This window comes from Pinus tabuliformis, chromosome 5_1, assembly GCF_031772625.1.
Source record: "Pinus tabuliformis cultivar Carrire ecotype Pingquan chromosome 5_1, CPIR1, whole genome shotgun sequence".
NCBI classification, from domain to species: Eukaryota; Viridiplantae; Streptophyta; class Pinopsida; order Pinales; family Pinaceae; genus Pinus; species Pinus tabuliformis.
This window is the reverse complement of record NC_142305.1, coordinates 198,451,065-198,472,073: the sequence shown is the minus strand read 5'-3', so window position 1 is coordinate 198,472,073 and position 21,009 is coordinate 198,451,065. Positions and strand designations below refer to the sequence as shown.

Genomic DNA, 21,009 nt, shown 5'->3' with positions numbered 1-21,009 from the left:
ATGGCCAGACAGAGGTTGTCAATAGGATGATTGTGCACATTCTGCGCATGTATAACTCAAAGCATCCACGCACATGGGACGAGAGCCTCCCCTACGTTCAGCACAGCTACAACCGAGCTCTTCACAGCTCCACTGGCCATAGCCCTTTTCAGGTGGGTTTGGGATTCCAGCCACTATGCCCCATTGATGTGGCCATGCCACTTGCAGCTACTCACATGAATTCAGCTCATGTCCAGTCCGAAACAGATAAGGCCACCAGCTTCATTGAGCGCATCCAACATATTCGCCAGCAGGTCCATGACATTCTTGAGAAATCAAATGCCAAGTACAAGCAGCGACATGATCAACATCGGGTGCCACACAAGTTTCAGGTGGGCGACAAAGTCTGGTTGCATTTGCAAAAGGAACGCCTTACTGGAGCCTATCGGAAATTGAGACCACTCGATATGGTCCTTACACCATTACTAAGGCTATGGGAGACAATGCATTTGAGCTCAGCATTCCCCCATTCCTTGGCCTGCACCCAGTATTCAATGTGGACCGCCTTCGGCCATACTTTCCACCATTGCTAGACACATCCGACATTGCAGAAACTCAAACCACAGAATTAAATCCAGATTGCATGGAACAAGCTGCAACTGATCGGATCATGGACACACAGATCATAGACACTCGCCAACAGATATCCAACTGTATCGAGTTGTCAAAGCGGGCCAACTCCTTCAGCAGGGCAAGTGGCTCACCAGGGAACAAGTTCAGCAGAAGTTTCCTCATCTCATGGAGGAGCTCAACGCAATGGGGACCATTGCTTCCTAAGGGGGGAGGAATGATCCAGGTGGATATTGGTGGCCACCTGCCAAGTCCACCTGGACCCCACCATTGTCTTTCTCAGCATTTTCAGTTTCCTTAATTGTAGCACAACTTACTATTTTTAGCAGTTTTTCGGGTCCTGAACTTCCGGAGCCGTTTTGAGGCCCTAAACGACGTTTTTTTGGGGAATCCAGGGGCAACACGAGTCCATGGATGGACTGGTGTTGCCCGTTCCAACAATGATAGTGCTCGGATAGATCTTTCTAATGAGCTATTGTACGCGTCAAACGGAGATCATATGCCAAAGTTACGACCCCGGGAAGTTGATGTACCAATTTACCCCAAACGGGGCCCACAGTTTGGCGTTTCATTTCCTAGGGTTAGGTTTTGGAATGTTAAGGGTTTTCCATTGTTTCTCAACAATAAATAGGCCTTCGAGCCTCATTGTAACACAGTTCAGAGGCATGTAGCCATCACATCTCTTCTCAGAGATAAGCTACCATCGCCCTAGCTAGTTTATTTCCATTTCTGTTTGTAAGCATATTTCAGTATTTTCCATTAATGAAATGAAGTATTATTTCCGCTGCATCTTTGTGTATATGGTTATCTCTGTAATTTGTTGCGTTCCTGTTTAAATCCGGATCAGTGGTATCAGAGCGGTCTGCTTTTTCTCTGTTTTTCTTTGCATGTCCCCAACAAGGTCGGGATATAAGGAGTTAGGGCTTGAACTGGTTGAACCTTTGCAAGACCAGCCTCGCAAATCCCGACGGCCTCCCATGGCGGACGAGAAGAAAGACGAGGGGGCAGGAGATCCCATCAAAATCTTGCTCGAAGAAGCGCTCGAGCGACAACGGAACGCGATGATGGACAGCTTTGCGCAGATCCTTCAGCGGCTACCCAGAAGCGGCGCATCGGCTTCCAGCAGCTCCTCTGGAAACGCCACACCCTTTAAGGTACAAGTTAATTTTGAAATCCCCATATTCGAGGGTCAGATAGACGCCGATGCCGTAGATAAATGGTTAAATCTGCTAGAGGGTTATTTTTCTGTTCATGAATTTTCGAGTCGGGAAAAGATTGTTTTTGCTCTTCTCAAAGCAGCCCCCCACGTCAAGGACTGGTGGGAAACCTACTGCGAGCAGAAGGATGAAAGTACTGGCTCACTATTTTCAGCCGCACCCACCTGGGATTCGTTCCGGGATGCCATCAAGGAGCAGTACTACCCTGTCGGAAGCTATGAGGATGAATACATAAAGTGGACCACGCTGCGGCAGGGAAGGGACCAAGACGTGCCGGAGTTCACCAATCTTTTCCATACCCTTCGCACAAAGTTGGGTATCAAGGATTCGGAGCAACATTTGATACTCAAATACCGTGGCTGCCTGCACAAGTACATCCAGGAAGAAATACAGTTCCTAAACATCCCCTCGCTCGGCGCAGCATACCGATATGCCGTCAAGGTCGAGCAGAAGTTTAAACAAAAGAAGCGAGACTTTGGATCTGCGAATCCAAAGCAGGGGAAAGGTGCCCCTAAACCACAGAACAAAGGACAAAGCCAAGGCGGGACAGCCCAAGACAACCAGCCGAAGCTGCAAGCAAAGAGCAACGCCGCGAAGCCGAGAAAGGACACTGGAAAATGGTGCGAGTTCCATAAGAGCTCCACTCACAACACAAGTGAGTGTCGGGCCAAGCAGTCACTGGTGGCTGAGCTAAAGGTTTCAGAATCAGATGCATGTTCCGACTCTGAGTCATAACCCGATAAGGGGTATGAAAAAGGGAAGCAGATCATTGATGCGGATCCCAGCGCCACTGTTGCTACCGCAAAGATCCAGAAAAATGAACCCGAAGATCCAGAGGAGGAGGAGCGTCTCTTCCACTCCCAGATGTGGGTAAAGGGCTCCCCGATACAGTTCATTGTTGATAGCGGGAGTCAAAAGAACCTCATTTCGGCAGAGGTCGTGAAGCGGTTGGGCTTACCGACCACAGCACATCCACAACCATACACCATTGGGTGGCTTCACCAAGGGCGAGATCTTCGCGTGAGCCAGCAGTGTCGCCTTCCATACAACATCAAGCCCTTCACGGATGAGGTATTGTGTGACATTGCTCCCCTTGAAGTTTGTGATGTATTACTAGGACAACCATACTTGTGGAAGCGACATGCTGTGTATGAATCAAGGCCCCGTGCTGTTATTATTACATTGGGAAATAAGTTGTTCAGGATACCAGAGGTAGCACCACCTGCCGCCATCTCTTTGATTACTGCAAAACAATGCAGTAAGATCATTTCCAAAACCAGGAAATTTGTTTTCCTGATGATACGCCCTCAAGGGAAGAAGAAGACAGTGGCCGCGGCCTCCAAACGGGGTCCCTCTGCACGGCAGCTACAGATGGACAAGATTGTGGAGGAGTACGAAGACATCTTCACCTCCCCGGCAGGGGTTCCTCTGCACTGTCAAGTCAAGCACTCCATCGATCTGACCCCAGGTGCGCCGCTACCCAATGGACCAATTTATCGGCGCTCCGTTCTGGAGAACAATGAAATCAAGAGGCAGATTCAGGAGCTCCTGCAGAAAGGTCACATCCGTCCGAGTTCTTCGCCCTGTGGGAGCCCGATAGTGTTGGTACAGAAGAAGGATGGGACGTGGAGACTCTGTATTGACTATCGGGCGCTGAACAAGATCACTGTCCGTAATAGGTACCCGATCCCGCGGATTGATGACCTCCTAGACCAACTAAAGGGGGCGAAATATTTCAGCAAGATCGATCTGAAGTCAGGATATCACCAGGTACCAATTGAACCCTCAGATGTGTGGAAGACTGCCTTCAAATCCAAGGAGGGCCTCTTCGAATGGTTGGTCATGCCTTTCGGATTGACGAATGCTCCTGCAACCTTTATGAGGCTAATGGATGACATCTTGCGGCCATTCACCAACTCCTTTGTAGTAGTATACTTGGATGACATTCTGATCTTCAGCCAGAGTTGGGAAGAGCACCTCCACCACATCCGACAGGTTCTCCAAACACTGCGGCAACACAAGCTATGTGCCAATTTGGAGAAATGCACTTTTGGCATGACCGAGGTTCAGTATCTGGGATACATCATTGATGAACAGGGGGTGCATGTCGATCCAGCCAAGGTCCAAGTCATTCGGGATTGGCCCTCTCCAACCACTCTAACAGAGCTCCGCAGCTTTCTAGGTCTTGCCAACTTCTACCGCAGGTTTGTGTTGGGATTTTCTCATATTTCTTGGCCCTTGAGTCAAGTCACCAAGGGCGGGGCGAAAGCAAAATTCTTTTGGTCTGAATCTCAACAGAAGGCATTCAGGGAGTTGAAGGATCGCCTCTGCACGGCACCAGTGCTCGCGTTACCAGATTTACAACAACCATTTGAGGTCGAGACAGATGCCTCTGACTATGCTATTGGGGCAGTCCTTACTCAACATGGACATCCAGTGGCATATCACAGTGAAACACTTTCAGACACAGTCCGGAAGTACCCCACTTATGATAAAGAGATGTATTCCATTGTACAGGCCTGCCGACAATGGAAGCATTACATTTTGGGGAAGGAAACGGTCATCCACACAGACCACCGACCTCTGCAGTTCATACAGACCCAAGGGAAATTGCAGAATGATCGCCATCAGAAGTGGTCTACATACCTGCAACAGTTTCACTTGAATATCAAGTATAAAAAGGGCAGCACCAATAATGTTGCAGATTGCCTCAGTCGACCACCGATCATGGCGCTAACCACCGTGCTCAACTCTTGCGGGCACGAGACTTCTGATTGGCCACTTCTCTACAAAAGCGACCCAGAATTCGGCCACACATACCAGACACTCTTGGAGGGTCGGCAGGTTGCAGATTTTCACCTCCAGGATGCCCTATTATGCCACCTCGGTCACCTTTGTGTTCCTTCAAGCGAGCGTGCCAAGATGATTTGGGAAGCACACTACAGTCGGGCTGCTGGGCATTTCGGGGTCGAGAAAACAGTGGCAGTACTGCAAAACTATTTCTATTGGCCGAATCTTCGACAGGATGTTGGGAAGTACATCCGATCATGTACTGCCTGTGCCATTGCCAAACCGACCATTAAGAAGCAAGGCCTCTATACCCCGTTGCCTACCCCTAGTCGACCTTGGGAATCCATCTCCATGGATTACATGTCAGGCCTTCCTTCCACTAAGCATGGAAATGACTGTGTTTTTGTGGTCGTCGACAGGTTCTCAAAGATGGCCATTATGATGGCCTGCAAGAAGAATATCACAGCAGAAGCCACTGCTAAACTCTTCTTTGAACGAGTGTGGGTGCACTTTGGGATCCCACAGTCTATCATCTCAGATCGGGACAGTCGGTTTCTCAGCACCTTTTGGTCCAGTCTCTGGTCAATGCTGGACACCAAACTCACGAAGTCCACAGCCTTCCATCCTCAAACTGATGGCCAGACAGAGGTTGTCAATAGGATGATTGTGCACATTCTGCGCATGTATAACTCAAAGCATCCACGCACATGGGACGAGAGCCTCCCCTACGTTCAGCACAGCTACAACCGAGCTCTTCACAGCTCCACTGGCCATAGCCCTTTTCAGGTGGGTTTGGGATTCCAGCCACTATGCCCCATTGATGTGGCCATGCCACTTGCAGCTACTCACATGAATTCAGCTCATGTCCAGTCCGAAACAGATAAGGCCACCAGCTTCATTGAGCGCATCCAACATATTCGCCAGCAGGTCCATGACATTCTTGAGAAATCAAATGCCAAGTACAAGCAGCGACATGATCAACATCGGGTGCCACACAAGTTTCAGGTGGGCGACAAAGTCTGGTTGCATTTGCAAAAGGAACGCCTTACTGGAGCCTATCGGAAATTGAGACCACTCCGATATGGTCCTTACACCATTACTAAGGCTATGGGAGACAATGCATTTGAGCTCAGCATTCCCCCATTCCTTGGCCTGCACCCAGTATTCAATGTGGACCGCCTTCGGCCATACTTTCCACCATTGCTAGACACATCCGACATTGCAGAACAGCTCAAACCCACAGAATTAAATCCAGATTGCATGGAACAAGCTGCAACTGATCGGATCATGGACACACAGATCAAGAACACTCGCCAACAGAATATCCAACTGTATCGAGTTGTCAAAGCGGGCCAACTCCTTCAGCAGGGCAAGTGGCTCACCAGGGAACAAGTTCAGCAGAAGTTTCCTCATCTCATGGAGGAGCTCAACGCAATGGGGACCATTGCTTCCTAAGGGGGGAGGAATGATCCAGGTGGATATTGGTGGCCACCTGCCAAGTCCACCTGGACCCCCACCATTGTCTTTCTCAGCATTTTCAGTTTCCTTAATTGTAGCACAACTTACTATTTTTAGCAGTTTTTGGGTCCTGAACTTCCGGAGCCGTTTTGAGGCCCTAAACGACGTTTTTTGGGGAATCGGGGGCAACACGAGTCCATGGAATGGACCGTGTTGCCCGTTCCAACAATGATAGTGCTCGGATAGATCTTTCTAATGAGCTATTGTACGCGTCAAACGGAGATCATATGCCAAAGTTACGACCCCGGGAAGTTGATGTACCAACTTACCCCAAACGGGGCCCACAGTTTGGCGTTTCATCTCCTAGGGTTAGGTTTTGGAATGTTAAGGGTTTTTCCATTGTTTCTCAACAATAAATAGGCCTTCGAGCCTCATTGTAACACAGTTCAGAGGCATGTAGCCATCACATCTCTTCTCAGAGATAAGCTACCATCGCCCTAGCTAGTTTATTTCCATTTCTGTTTGTAAGCATATTTCAGTATTTTCCATTAATGAAATGAAGTATTATTTCCGCTGCATCTTTGTGTATATGGTTATCTCTGTAATTTGTTGCGTTCCTGTTTAAATCCGGATCAGTGGTATCAGAGCGGTCTGCTTTTTCTCTGTTTTTCTTTGCATGTCCCCAACAAGGTCGGGATATAAGGAGTTAGGGCTTGAACTGGTTGAACCTTTGCAAGACCAGCCTCGCAAATCCCGACGGCCTCCCATGGCGGACGAGAAGAAAGACGAGGGGGCAGGAGATCCCATCAAAATCTTGCTCGAAGAAGCGCTCGAGCGACAACGGAACGCGATGATGGACAGCTTTGCGCAGATCCTTCAGCGGCTACCCAGAAGCGGCGCATCGGCTTCCAGCAGCTCCTCTGGAAACGCCACACCCTTTAAGGTACAAGTTAATTTTGAAATCCCCATATTCGAGGGTCAGATAGACGCCGATGCCGTAGATAAATGGTTAAATCTGCTAGAGGGTTATTTTTCTGTTCATGAATTTTCGAGTCGGGAAAAGATTGTTTTTGCTCTTCTCAAAGCAGCCCCCCACGTCAAGGACTGGTGGGAAACCTACTGCGAGCAGAAGGATGAAAGTACTGGCTCACTATTTTCAGCCGCACCCACCTGGGATTCGTTCCGGGATGCCATCAAGGAGCAGTACTACCCTGTCGGAAGCTATGAGGATGAATACATAAAGTGGACCACGCTGCGGCAGGGAAGGGACCAAGACGTGCCGGAGTTCACCAATCTTTTCCATACCCTTCGCACAAAGTTGGGTATCAAGGATTCGGAGCAACATTTGATACTCAAATACCGTGGCTGCCTGCACAAGTACATCCAGGAAGAAATACAGTTCCTAAACATCCCCTCGCTCGGCGCAGCATACCGATATGCCGTCAAGGTCGAGCAGAAGTTTAAACAAAAGAAGCGAGACTTTGGATCTGCGAATCCAAAGCAGGGGAAAGGTGCCCCTAAACCACAGAACAAAGGACAAAGCCAAGGCGGGACAGCCCAAGACAACCAGCCGAAGCTGCAAGCAAAGAGCAACGCCGCGAAGCCGAGAAAGGACACTGGAAAATGGTGCGAGTTCCATAAGAGCTCCACTCACAACACAAGTGAGTGTCGGGCCAAGCAGTCACTGGTGGCTGAGCTAAAGGTTTCAGAATCAGATGCATGTTCCGACTCTGAGTCATAACCCGATAAGGGGTATGAAAAAGGGAAGCAGATCATTGATGCGGATCCCAGCGCCACTGTTGCTACCGCAAAGATCCAGAAAAATGAACCCGAAGATCCAGAGGAGGAGGAGCGTCTCTTCCACTCCCAGATGTGGGTAAAGGGCTCCCCGATACAGTTCATTGTTGATAGCGGGAGTCAAAAGAACCTCATTTCGGCAGAGGTCGTGAAGCGGTTGGGCTTACCGACCACAGCACATCCACAACCATACACCATTGGGTGGCTTCACCAAGGGCGAGATCTCCGCGTGAGCCAGCAGTGTCGCCTTCCATACAACATCAAGCCCTTCACGGATGAGGTATTGTGTGACATTGCTCCCCTTGAAGTTTGTGATGTATTACTAGGACAACCATACTTGTGGAAGCGACATGCTGTGTATGAATCAAGGCCCCGTGCTGTTATTATTACATTGGGAAATAAGTTGTTCAGGATACCAGAGGTAGCACCACCTGCCGCCATCTCTTTGATTACTGCAAAACAATGCAGTAAGATCATTTCCAAAACCAGGAAATTTGTTTTCCTGATGATACGCCCTCAAGGGAAGAAGAAGACAGTGGCCGCGGCCTCCAAATGGGGTCCCTCTGCACGGCAGCTACAGATGGACAAGATTGTGGAGGAGTACGAAGACATCTTCACCTCCCCGGCAGGGGTTCCTCTGCACTGTCAAGTCAAGCACTCCATCGATCTGACCCCAGGTGCGCCGCTACCCAATGGACCAATTTATCGGCGCTCCGTTCTGGAGAACAATGAAATCAAGAGGCAGATTCAGGAGCTCCTGCAGAAAGGTCACATCCGTCCGAGTTCTTCGCCCTGTGGGAGCCCGATAGTGTTGGTACAGAAGAAGGATGGGACGTGGAGACTCTGTATTGACTATCGGGCGCTGAACAAGATCACTGTCCGTAATAGGTACCCGATCCCGCGGATTGATGACCTCCTAGACCAACTAAAGGGGGCGAAATATTTCAGCAAGATCGATCTGAAGTCAGGATATCACCAAGTACCAATTGAACCCTCAGATGTGTGGAAGACTGCCTTCAAATCCAAGGAGGGCCTCTTCGAATGGTTGGTCATGCCTTTCGGATTGACGAATGCTCCTGCAACCTTTATGAGGCTAATGGATGACATCTTGCGGCCATTCACCAACTCCTTTGTAGTAGTATACTTGGATGACATTCTGATCTTCAGCCAGAGTTGGGAAGAGCACCTCCACCACATCCGACAGGTTCTCCAAACACTGCGGCAACACAAGCTATGTGCCAATTTGGAGAAATGCACTTTTGGCATGACCGAGGTTCAGTATCTGGGATACATCATTGATGAACAGGGGGTGCATGTCGATCCAGCCAAGGTCCAAGTCATTCGGGATTGGCCCTCTCCAACCACTCTAACAGAGCTCCGCAGCTTTCTAGGTCTTGCCAACTTCTACCGCAGGTTTGTGTTGGGATTTTCTCATATTTCTTGGCCCTTGAGTCAAGTCACCAAGGGCGGGGCGAAAGCAAAATTCTTTTGGTCTGAATCTCAACAGAAGGCATTCAGGGAGTTGAAGGATCGCCTCTGCACGGCACCAGTGCTCGCGTTACCAGATTTACAACAACCATTTGAGGTCGAGACAGATGCCTCTGACTATGCTATTGGGGCAGTCCTTACTCAACATGGACATCCAGTGGCATATCACAGTGAAACACTTTCAGACACAGTCCGGAAGTACCCCACTTATGATAAAGAGATGTATTCCATTGTACAGGCCTGCCGACAATGGAAGCATTACATTTTGGGGAAGGAAACGGTCATCCACACAGACCATCGACCTCTGCAGTTCATACAGACCCAAGGGAAATTGCAGAATGATCGCCATCAGAAGTGGTCTACATACCTGCAACAGTTTCACTTGAATATCAAGTATAAAAAGGGCAGCACCAATAATGTTGCAGATTGTCTCAGTCGACCACTGATCATGGCGCTAACCACCGTGCTCAACTCTTGCGGGCACGAGACTTCTGATTGGCCACTTCTCTACAAAAGCGACCCAGAATTCGGCCACACATACCAGACACTCTTGGAGGGTCGGCAGGTTGCAGATTTTCACCTCCAGGATGCCCTATTATGCCACCTCGGTCACCTTTGTGTTCCTTCAAGCGAGCGTGCCAAGATGATTTGGGAAGCACACTACAGTCGGGCTGCTGGGCATTTCGGGGTCGAGAAAACAGTGGCAGTACTGCAAAACTATTTCTATTGGCCGAATCTTCGACAGGATGTTGGGAAGTACATCCGATCATGTACTGCCTGTGCCATTGCCAAACCGACCATTAAGAAGCAAGGCCTCTATACCCCGTTGCCTACCCCTAGTCGACCTTGGGAATCCATCTCCATGGATTACATGTCAGGCCTTCCTTCCACTAAGCATGGAAATGACTGTGTTTTTGTGGTCGTCGACAGGTTCTCAAAGATGGCCATTATGATGGCCTGCAAGAAGAATATCACAGCAGAAGCCACTGCTAAACTTTTCTTTGAACGAGTGTGGGTGCACTTTGGGATCCCACAGTCTATCATCTCAGATCGGGCAGTCGGTTTCTCAGCACCTTTTGGTCCAGTCTCTGGTCAATGCTGGACACCAAACTCACGAAGTCCACAGCCTTCCATCCTCAAACTGATGGCCAGACAGAGGTTGTCAATAGGATGATTGTGCACATTCTGCGCATGTATAACTCAAAGCATCCACGCACATGGGACGAGAGCCTCCCCTACGTTCAGCACAGCTACAACCGAGCTCTTCACAGCTCCACTGGCCATAGCCCTTTTCAGGTGGGTTTGGGATTCCAGCCACTATGCCCCATTGATGTGGCCATGCCACTTGCAGCTACTCACATGAATTCAGCTCATGTCCAGTCCGAAACAGATAAGGCCACCAGCTTCATTGAGCGCATCCAACATATTCGCCAGCAGGTCCATGACATTCTTGAGAAATCAAATGCCAAGTACAAGCAGCGACATGATCAACATCGGGTGCCACACAAGTTTCAGGTGGGCGACAAAGTCTGGTTGCATTTGCAAAAGGAACGCCTTACTGGAGCCTATCGGAAATTGAGACCACTCCGATATGGTCCTTACACCATTACTAAGGCTATGGGATACAATGCATTTGAGCTCAGCATTCCCCCATTCCTTGGCCTGTACCCAGTATTCAATGTGGACCGCCTTCGGCCATACTTTCCACCATTGCTAGACACATCCGACATTGCAGAACAGCTCAAACCCACAGAATTAAATCCAGATTGCATGGAACAAGCTGCAATTGATCGGATCATGGACACACAGATCAAGAACACTCGCCAACAGAATATCCAACTGTATCGAGTTGTCAAAGCAGGCCAACTCCTTCAGCAGGGCAAGTGGCTCACCAGGGAACAAGTTCAGCAGAAGTTTCCTCATCTCATGGAGGAGCTCAACGCAATGGGGACCATTGCTTCCTAAGGGGGGAGGAATGATCCAGGTGGATATTGGTGGCCACCTGCCAAGTCCACCTGGAACCCCACCATTGTCTTTCTCAGAATTTTCAGTTTCCTTAATTGTAGCACAACTTACTATTTTTAGCAGTTTTTTGGGTCCTGAACTTCCGGAGCCGTTTTGAGGCCCTAAACGACGTTTTTTGGGGAATCCGGGGGAAACACGAGTCCATGGAATGTACTGGTGTTGCCCGTTCCAACAATGATAGTGCTCGGATAGATCTTTCTAATGAGCTATTGTACGCATCAAACGGAGATCATATGCCAAAGTTACGACCCCGGGAAGTTGATGTACCAACTTACCCCAAACGGGGCCCACAGTTTGGCATTTCATCTCCTAGGGTTAGGTTTTGGAATGTTAAGGGTTTTTCCATTGTTTCTCAACAATAAATAGGCCTTCGAGCCTCATTGTAACACAGTTCAGAGGCATGTAGCCATCACATCTCTTCTCAGAGATAAGCTACCATCGCCCTAGCTAGTTCATTTCCATTTCTGTTTGTAAGCATATTTCAGTATTTTCCATTAATGAAACGAAGTATTATTTCCGCTGCATCTTTGTGTATATGGTTATCTCTGTAATTTGTTGCGTTCCTGTTTAAATCCGGATCACTCCCCTCTGACAGTCGGACCATCACCCTGCCATCAACTCGATCGACTATCACCCAGAACAATGCAGAAGCACCAAGCAAGCCATTTCAAGTTGCGTTGCCTGCAAGCAAATCAATCAGCCTTCATGCTGGCTGGACAATTGGAGAGTTTGACCCAACAGCCACCCCGACACTCACTCCCCTCAAAAATTGCGTAGATGTTGTAGACCTTACCCGCTCCACTAGCTGAGAAAATTGCACAGACAGGCCAAATAGACACCCAGTGCCCATCCGAGTTTCCCTCAGAAAATTGCGTAGCTTTTCCAGCCAGTCGACCGGCTGCTCACCAAGAAAATTGTGTAGTTTTCATGAGCAAGTCCTCTGCTACCTAGCAGTCTGCTGAGCTTAAAAATTGAGCAGAGGTGATCAACATACCATCCTCCCAGCATTAACGCAGTTTTTCTCGCCAGCAGCGCCCGACAACGGACTGTCAATTCCCTCCAGGAATTGTGCAGTTTTTGCTGCCAAGCTCAACCAACTAACTGCCAGTTCCCCTCAAGAATTGCGCAGTTTTTGCTACCAGTGACCCGGTAACAAACTGCCAGTTCCCTCCAGGAATTGCACAATTTTTGTTGCCAGTGTCCCGACAGCCAGCTGCTCGTTCCCTCCAGGAATTGTGCAGTTTTGGCTACCAAGCTCCCACTGCCTGCTCATTCTGGAAACTACGTAAATTTTGCCTACCCAGCCTTCCTACAACCCAGACTGTTCCCCTAAAAAACTGCACAGTTTTTTCCTCCAGCTAAGACAAACCTCACGGACAGTCATTGTTGATTCGGATTGCCCATCTCCATCACCCAGTGACTCTTGCATAGTTTTCATCAGAAGTACCCGGAGCCTCCATCCTGCCTCGCAACCTTGTTGCCTCTCCCGGTCACCTGCATTTGAAAGGATCATGTATCATGGTAGACTAGGAGGTTTTTGGATTTGATGTCGTCTCGTTATGAGTGATTGCAGGAACAGGTACAAAAATAAACATGGTGTGATGATGAATGGGATGAACGAAGGGAGCACATGTAGATGGACAGGTTCACCAATGGATGAACAAATGATGCATGCAAAGAGATGTGCTCGCGAACGGATGATCATGCAAAGATGTGTTCGTGGATGGAAGGACGAGAAAACATGCAAGATGTGCTCACGGACGGATGAACGGATGAACATGCATCTTTCATGAACAAACGAATCTATCAAGCCTTCCAACATACAAGCAAAGAGCAATGTGCAAAAGCAACATCAAGCGAACCAATGACCATCGAAGACTCCACACACTTTTCCATGCGGAGGTGAAGCTATGACACACCATGAGGAAATCCATCACCCAGCAGAATTGCAGCTTGGCATGCATGCTAGCAGCAGCAAAAATGTACCATCACTGTCATGTCAATTCATGTCATGAGTCAAGTCGTCCACATCCCTATTGTGGGCCATACTATCTATCAATGTAATGTAACGTGGAAGTCCAAGAGACCCACTTATTGTACAAAGAGTCATATAAACTTGAAAATTCATGGAATTCAAATAGTCATGAGGGTAGTCGAACAACCACAAGGGTTAGTTTCACCCTTGGCTATAAATACCCCCTCATTTGTACATGCAAAAGAATTTTTCACCTCAGGTCCTCCCACATAGCCAAGAGAGTCTGTAGTCTTTTCTTTGAGGAGTAAGTAGTGGCTCCAATGCCCCGCCCACAGGGTTAGTGATGTATGGTGTAACGATGTGTCTTGGAACTTTCGCTTAATTCAGAAGCCTGCTAACATGCCAACACGTTTTCACACATGTATTGTAACTGTCGTAAGACTAATCTTGAACACTTGTGATGTATGTTGCTTTAACCTGTGTTTCACACTTGAAGTATTTCGCTTGTTGTAATATATAATATATTAATGAAAATGTGTTGTATATGTTGTTAACGTTGTCTCGCCCATGGTGGCTACCTTCCCAGACATCAGACAAACCTTTCACATAAAACTTGTTGTAACAACCGTTGCACTCGTGCGGACTCATCTGCTGAGTGTTGTACGTGTTATCTTCCCTTGTGTGTTGTGACTGCCACATCCGTGTGGATTGTTCCTATGGAAGTTGTGCACGTCCTGTTGTGTTGTGTGTTCCTAGCAAAGTTGGGACTTACTCCCAACTGACTTGGGACTCACTCTCACCCTCTCCCTCTACAGTGAAAGAACCATTGACACAAGTAACACTTACAATCACCAGGCACGTGAACCTCACTTCTCGAAGACAAAGCAAACCACTCTCCCAGGCTGATAAGCAAGAGTTGAGGCAAATCTTTAAGATAATGGCAATCGAGCCATGATACCGGATGGGACTCCCAAACAAAACAGTGTGAGGTCTAATTGAGATTTCATAATGACTTCATACCAGGGTGATCCCCTGAATCTTGGCGGGTCCAACACCATCAACATAAATGTAGATCGTTTGAAACTCTATGAGCCTTCCATGCTAGATCAAGAAGAGGAACAAGTCCTACCTTCTGTGGAGGATTTGGCACGAGATGCTCAGGCAGAGTTGACAAAAGATACAGTTTTGTAGAAGTGGTCGAACACTATAAGACAGGGGCAGCATGACCTTTGGTAGATTGGGCTGAAGGGACAACTTCTAGGTAAAGCTAAATGGTACACCAAAGAGAAGGTGGAGGAAAAGTTTCCTCACCTCATTCAGTAAAAGCTTTTGGGGACCAAAAGCCTCCCAAAATGGGGAGGTGTGATCAGAATTGGATCATTATATTATTTTTCATTCATCTCGATGCATTTGGAGTGGATAAAGTGGAGGAATCAACTCACGGGACCGTTTTTACCAGCAAGACCTAGTTTGGCAAAAGATGGTTTGAAACCTTCCAAGAGCGTTTTGAGGCATTAAATGACTTTTTTGGGGGTAAATGTTTGGTACTTTAGTGCCGCACCTTTTCATGCTATTCTACACACAGAACGACGTAATAAGTGCGCTAATCAGAGTCTGTATGCAAAATTTATGCCACTCAGAAGTTGACCTTCCTAATTTCACACCTATATTTCGGGAGGATGTCGCATCAACGCCCATTATTTATGGAAAAGGGGATAGCCACGTGTTTGTGATGTAAAATACTTTAGAAGAGTTTATATTGTAACTCTAGTTAAGAGTCAATGTAGTCAAACTTAACCACTAGTAGGCTATCGGGCTGTGTTATAACCGGGCCACTAGGAGGAAGAGGCATTCCATTCTTTCGAGAGCATTTTGTTCCATAGCCAAGCAAAGATAGCAAGGAGAGATAGGAGGTAAAGCACACAAAGAGGATCTATGCATTGTAGCAACCCATGAGCCACAGACATCACTTCTTTGTACTTGCAACCATATTTCCAAACAGAGAAAGGAAGCAAAGTGACTTCACCTTCCAATTGGGTTTTCTATCGAAAGGGTTTCCCAGAGAGCATATCTTGTGTCTTATGTGTGTGTGTGCTTATTTTGTCGTTCTCTACTTTTCTGCATAATTTCCATTCGCATGCATGCACTAATTACAATTAAATCCACAGATCTTAAAGTTTAAGAAACTATAATAATGTAGAATTTTCAGAGTTTTAATATAATATTATTAGATCCGTTGTGACGAACTGTCCAGTGGAATATCCATAGTTTACAGATCAATTCATTTCCTCTAAATAAGCAACAACATGGTCCAAACCAATTATCAACAATGTTATGCCAGTTGACAAATGGCAATTGCTTGGTTCACTTCTTTGCCTTATGAAAAGATTGTGAAAAACTCATGACAAAATTTTCTAGACTGACAAGTATTCTATTGAGTTGTATTTTAGAGTATCCACAGTAATAACCATATTTTGTGGACATTTCAAATCCCAACAAGGATCCATCATCAGGACTTTTGAATGATGAAAGAAGAGCTCTTAGCGGATGATAAATAGTTATATGAGTAATTATATAGGGTGAGATAAAGGTTGGCTAATAATGAATTAAAAACCTAAAAAATTAATAATAATAATAATTATATTGTTCTTTCATATCTATAAATAATAATTAAAAAAGTCTTCTATTTTTTTTAGATTATAACACCCATTTCTCACATCTGCATGAATCTTCCTGCATTAAGAAATTTTGATGCAATATTGATTGTAAGCATGTAACTATTTTGTTGTCTGCTACTTGATTTGTCCCATAGTCATGACAATTCTCTTTTTGTAAGCTTAATTTAATAACTTCTTACTGTTTTTGATGCTTTATACTTGAAGAAGTCTTTGGATACCATTGGCCACACAAAATTTTGGCATGCCGAAGGCGCTAAAACCATAATAGATGACATTGGTCATAGGAGCAATGTCCGAGGGAAGAAATCGTGGTTGCCAGTTCCAAGAGTACCTTATAATGTCCTTTTAAATCAAATGAGAAAAAGTTGCTTTACCTGAGAGATTGTATAACTAAGATCTTTGAACCTACAAAATCCATAAATGAACACATTCTTTCTGAAATCGAAGTTCTTGATGGCTACTGGGAAACTCTTCCTAGGGTGAATCATCATTGGTGTGGAAGAAGATTTTTAAGCTTGCAAAATCCATATATGAACACGTTTTTGTTTTTTTGTTTTTTGTCTTTTTTGTTTTTGTTTTGTTTTTTTTGTTTTTTTCCGGAATTGAAGTTATGATGGCTACTAGGAAACTCTTCCTAAGGTAAATCATCATTGTTGTGGAAGAGTTTCATAAGCAACAAAACTACATTTTGATTCACAACAACGACAAATAACATTTAAAAAAAAAATCTTTCTTGTTGAGTCGTTGAAGCTCAAATGTCAAATATAATTGCATACTTGGAAATATTAATATACACATGGTTTCTGAATATTAATATAGACATGGTTTCTACTATTATTTCCAAATTCCACATTTGTTAATTTTCGTTTCACACAATATTTCCATGCATTTTGTTGTGAATATTATGCTTCCATGAACAAGGAACACCACACATACTCAAAATATTGCGAAGCTTTTCATTATATCCAAGTATGGAAATATATGTATTAATAAGTGCTTATTGTATCTAAATAATTTTTGTAGACAACATAAATGACATAAAGAGCTATACCATAGAATTGTATCTTCAAACTAAGAGTACACAATAGAATAGTTGGCACCATGATGCTTGGAGATCAATTTAATTGAGTGAGTGCCTTATTTCTTACTTGTTAAATATGATGAACCATTTGTGGATTTCAGGGGAGACATCTCAACCAATATTTCAATCCTTTTGCAAAAGGACTATTGTATATAAATGACATATTCATCTAACAACCTTCTCACAATGACGCTGACATAAGCTTTCTTAAAAGGCACACCCGATTCCATTGTCGTGATTATAGAACTTTTCACAAATACTTTCACAACATTCATTGATACAACAATTCTATTCCTAATCCAATTTTTGCTCATCTTCACAACACTGATTGAAGTTGTTTCTCCCAAGTGCTAGGGATATCTTTAGTTGATAGATATCATAATTTCTGTGTTCAGAATTTATTTCATGCCATTTTAAAAAATATCAAAGAAATTGAACTCCTTTGCTATATACCTTGTGCCTATAAAAATTGCCATTGTTATGAGACATTTATATTAGTGTAAATTTCTTTTTACATTTAACTTCTTGTTACCCTCTTTAGAAAATATATAAAAACTCAAATTTCAATTGTATTTCATTGTCCACATATTTCACTTCATTATTACCTTCTACCTTCTTCATTCCTATAGAATGTTCCTTTAAACCTCTCGCGGTACACTTGCTGATCTTAATATATCTTAATTTTTAAATTTCAAGAATGGTTGCACACCCTTTCTCAACCCCTCTAACTTTATGGAAATTAAATCCCCTATAAATTAGAAGGTAACAAGAATCGATCCTGATTCCTCATCCATTGAAGACATGATATCATGAAAAGTGGAAAGGCCCGGGTTGAATGAAAGGAGTTGTGCAGGGTCGCCGTTTGGATTGGGGGATGCTCTGGCACCCGACTTTCGATGACTGACTGCCCCTACTTTGTGAACCGTCTCCTGTCAGTGTGGTGCATTTGTCACTTTCTGAACTCATCTCCTGTCAGTAGTGCAGCTGTCTTACTGATAAAAGAAAGGCAAGTCGAGCATGTTCAAGTTGCTAGGACTGAGTCCGGTAGTTGTCTGAGTAAAATAAAAGGCTCATCGATTTAGTGCAAGAATATGCCCTTTATTATGACTAGAGTGGACGTCATGACTATGGCTCCGATGGGGTCTGATAAAACGATTACTTTTTTCAACCCCAATCTCGAAAAATCAGGAGAGTATTATACAGGGGTTGGGGTATGTCTCTGATTTTGTCGCCGAATAGGGAGCTCGCGCTTTATACATTGAAGTTTTGCCAGGAGCTTGGTCCCTACACAGGTCAGAAATGAATTTTGGCTATGATTTTTATAGTTTTCAGTATCAATCGAATGAATAGAACGACTTTGGGTTTAGGGTTAAAGTTTGTTAACTTGGGTATTCAGGCCACATCGTGGTGAAAACATAGACTTATTTTGCAGAATTTGGCAAAAGTCTAGCGTTATTGCTGCAACTCCCGGCCATCCCATTCAAGGTAGACGAAATGTCTCTGAGGAACCTGTCATATGTAGATTTTGATGAGGCAAACAGTTTATTTGAGATGGGTTTTGCAGACCAATTGCGAAAAATACTTGCTTGTTTGAGTGAGAATCACCAAACCTGCTTTTTAGCACAATTCTGCTGCGGTTGCTTGCTGAATTTGCTGAATTTGCTGAATTTGTTAAGGAGGGACTTTAAAATCCCCATATTGTATGACTTGATTAAAAGACTAAGATCAGCCCCGGTCTCAAACTCGCATTCTTTACCATGTAACCTAAAGAGAAATGTGCTGCATTGCTCCATCCAGTGAGAGAGCAGATTGGTGGGGTAACCAGCAATAAGTTTTATTGCGACAAAACATCATGTAGAATTCCTCAATAAATTATTTAAGAAGGGATAGGGATGCCCCTGTACAATGCTACTTCCTTCCAGTTAATTCTTTGACAGTGGTAGTTTAGATCCTCTTGATTGTTTCTTTGACAGTGGTAGTTCAGATCCTCTTGATTGTTATTGTAATATGTGCCCATGAAATATCAGGATGAGGATTGGGTAAAGTTTAGGCTACACCTTCATAACACTCGATTTTTTCATTATTACTTTTTTGTTAGTTGAAGATCAATCTTACCAACTTTTGTGTACTATTAATGGAAGGAGGAGGGGGAAGGTCGCGGAATTTTGTTGATACAAGATGGATGGAGATCCTAGGGTTTTATATATCCTGTAAATAATACCAACACATATAGTACTCTGCACCGGCTGATAAATCAGCTAGGCATTGCTCAAAATAGTGTCAGGATTTCCCATTTGTTTTTATTGCTCTGGCCTAAGGAACTTATTTAAATTTTAAGATACCGAGTTTTCTTCTTATGTTTCAAGATTTTCCTCCCAATAGGTTAAATAAATAAATGGACCATGTAATGCTATAGGCTTAACTTAGCTAAAGTGACTAGTTTTAGAATCTGTGTTAGACCAATTTGATATCCATGATAGATCTGGGATAATAGGAAATAAGAATGTGCATTTTATCTCGAAGACTCTTATGTTCTCTTGAAATTTTTTCCATTTTAACAGGTATGGCTTGTTGCTTTAACCTCCAAGCTCAGTTATGTAAATTCTTCATACTTTTTTCCTTTATTAATTGCTATAAGCTTAGCTAATTCTATCTCAATTTACAAATCGAATTAATCTGTATTTTCGAAGCTCAGTTATGTAAATTCTTCATACTTCTTTCCTTTATTAATTGCTATAAGCTTAGCTATTTCTATCTCAATTTACAGATCGAATTAATCTGTATTTTCCATTCAAGAGATTTGTGCTGCAGACGTATCTAAACCTCTTAATTAAGTGATCAGCGTCTACTTAAGGAAAAATGACTAAACTATTCCTTAAATGATAGCCATAGCACGATGTTTGATGCATCTATTTGCTCTCAGAGAAGCCATGCATTGTACAGTTGGGTGGAGTAGATTTTCCTTGCCTCTTGTTTGTAAAATCTATCAAGCCTAAGGAAAGATTCAAAATGATAGTGTTTTTACTCTCTGACACATAGTATCATCTCACTTACAGAGAAACAACTTAAAGAGTTAGTCACAAATATTTTGCTTTTTGAAATAGTAGTAATGAAAATTATATGTATGATGTTGTATTTTGTTAGTATTATAACATAAATGGAAGTGATAAGAGTTGGAGTTCTTTTCCAATGCAATCAGTCGTAGTAGTTATTATTGATGGTTGTGTGGCTTTTATTGTTATGTATATTTAATTTAATAAAGGTTTAGTTTAATTTATAGATAAAATGTTTGTTTGGGACAATTTTTTTTTGTTAATTTTAATTAAAATTTGGTAGAGATTTTTGAAAATTTAAGTTCTTGTTTAATATGTAGAATTTGAGCGTCCCAAAAATTTCTAGGGTGCTGAATCTATTTTTGTATTCAAAAATACATTTTAAATAACAAAAATCACATGGTTGACATTACATTACCAAATTATAATAAAAACCTATGAGTTAGAATAAATTAATTACATATATTTTTGTATGGGGGATTTACGCAGTGCATTATATTAGATATCATTTTTGGGATTCAACTGCGTTAAGTAAGTCATTCAAAGTATGACCATTTCCATGAGAGGTAGTCGTAAAGTGACTAATATCTCATGATTTTTGAATAGTTCACTTAGCACTCATTGCATCGGGTGATGCTCACAGGGGTGAAGAAGTGGGATTGAAACTAGTGAAATGTGGAGAGCGAATCACATAGCATCAATCATCACTTCCGGGGCTTGCACCCGGTAACCAGGACTTCCCAGGAGGTCACCCATCCCAGAACTCCTCTCGCTCAAGCGCGCTTAACTGTGGAGTTTTTCCCCACAATCAAGCCCACTTAGCTTGCTACCCCATTTG

General features: G+C 44.3%; 1 long non-coding RNA gene across 2 annotated transcripts; it reads left to right on the top strand.

Moving 5' to 3' along the window:
• Positions 1–17,885: 17,885 nt before the first annotated feature.
• LOC149164074 (uncharacterized) lies at positions 17,886–19,455 on the top strand. Of its 2 annotated transcripts, none has more exons than XR_016260660.1 (2): positions 17,886–18,410; positions 18,551–19,455. It is a non-coding gene; the product is annotated as an uncharacterized LOC149164074 (long non-coding RNA). The 2 variants fall into 2 exon arrangements; XR_016260659.1 differs by having other exon boundaries at positions 18,515–19,455.
• The last annotated feature ends 1,554 nt before the right edge of the window (positions 19,456–21,009 follow it).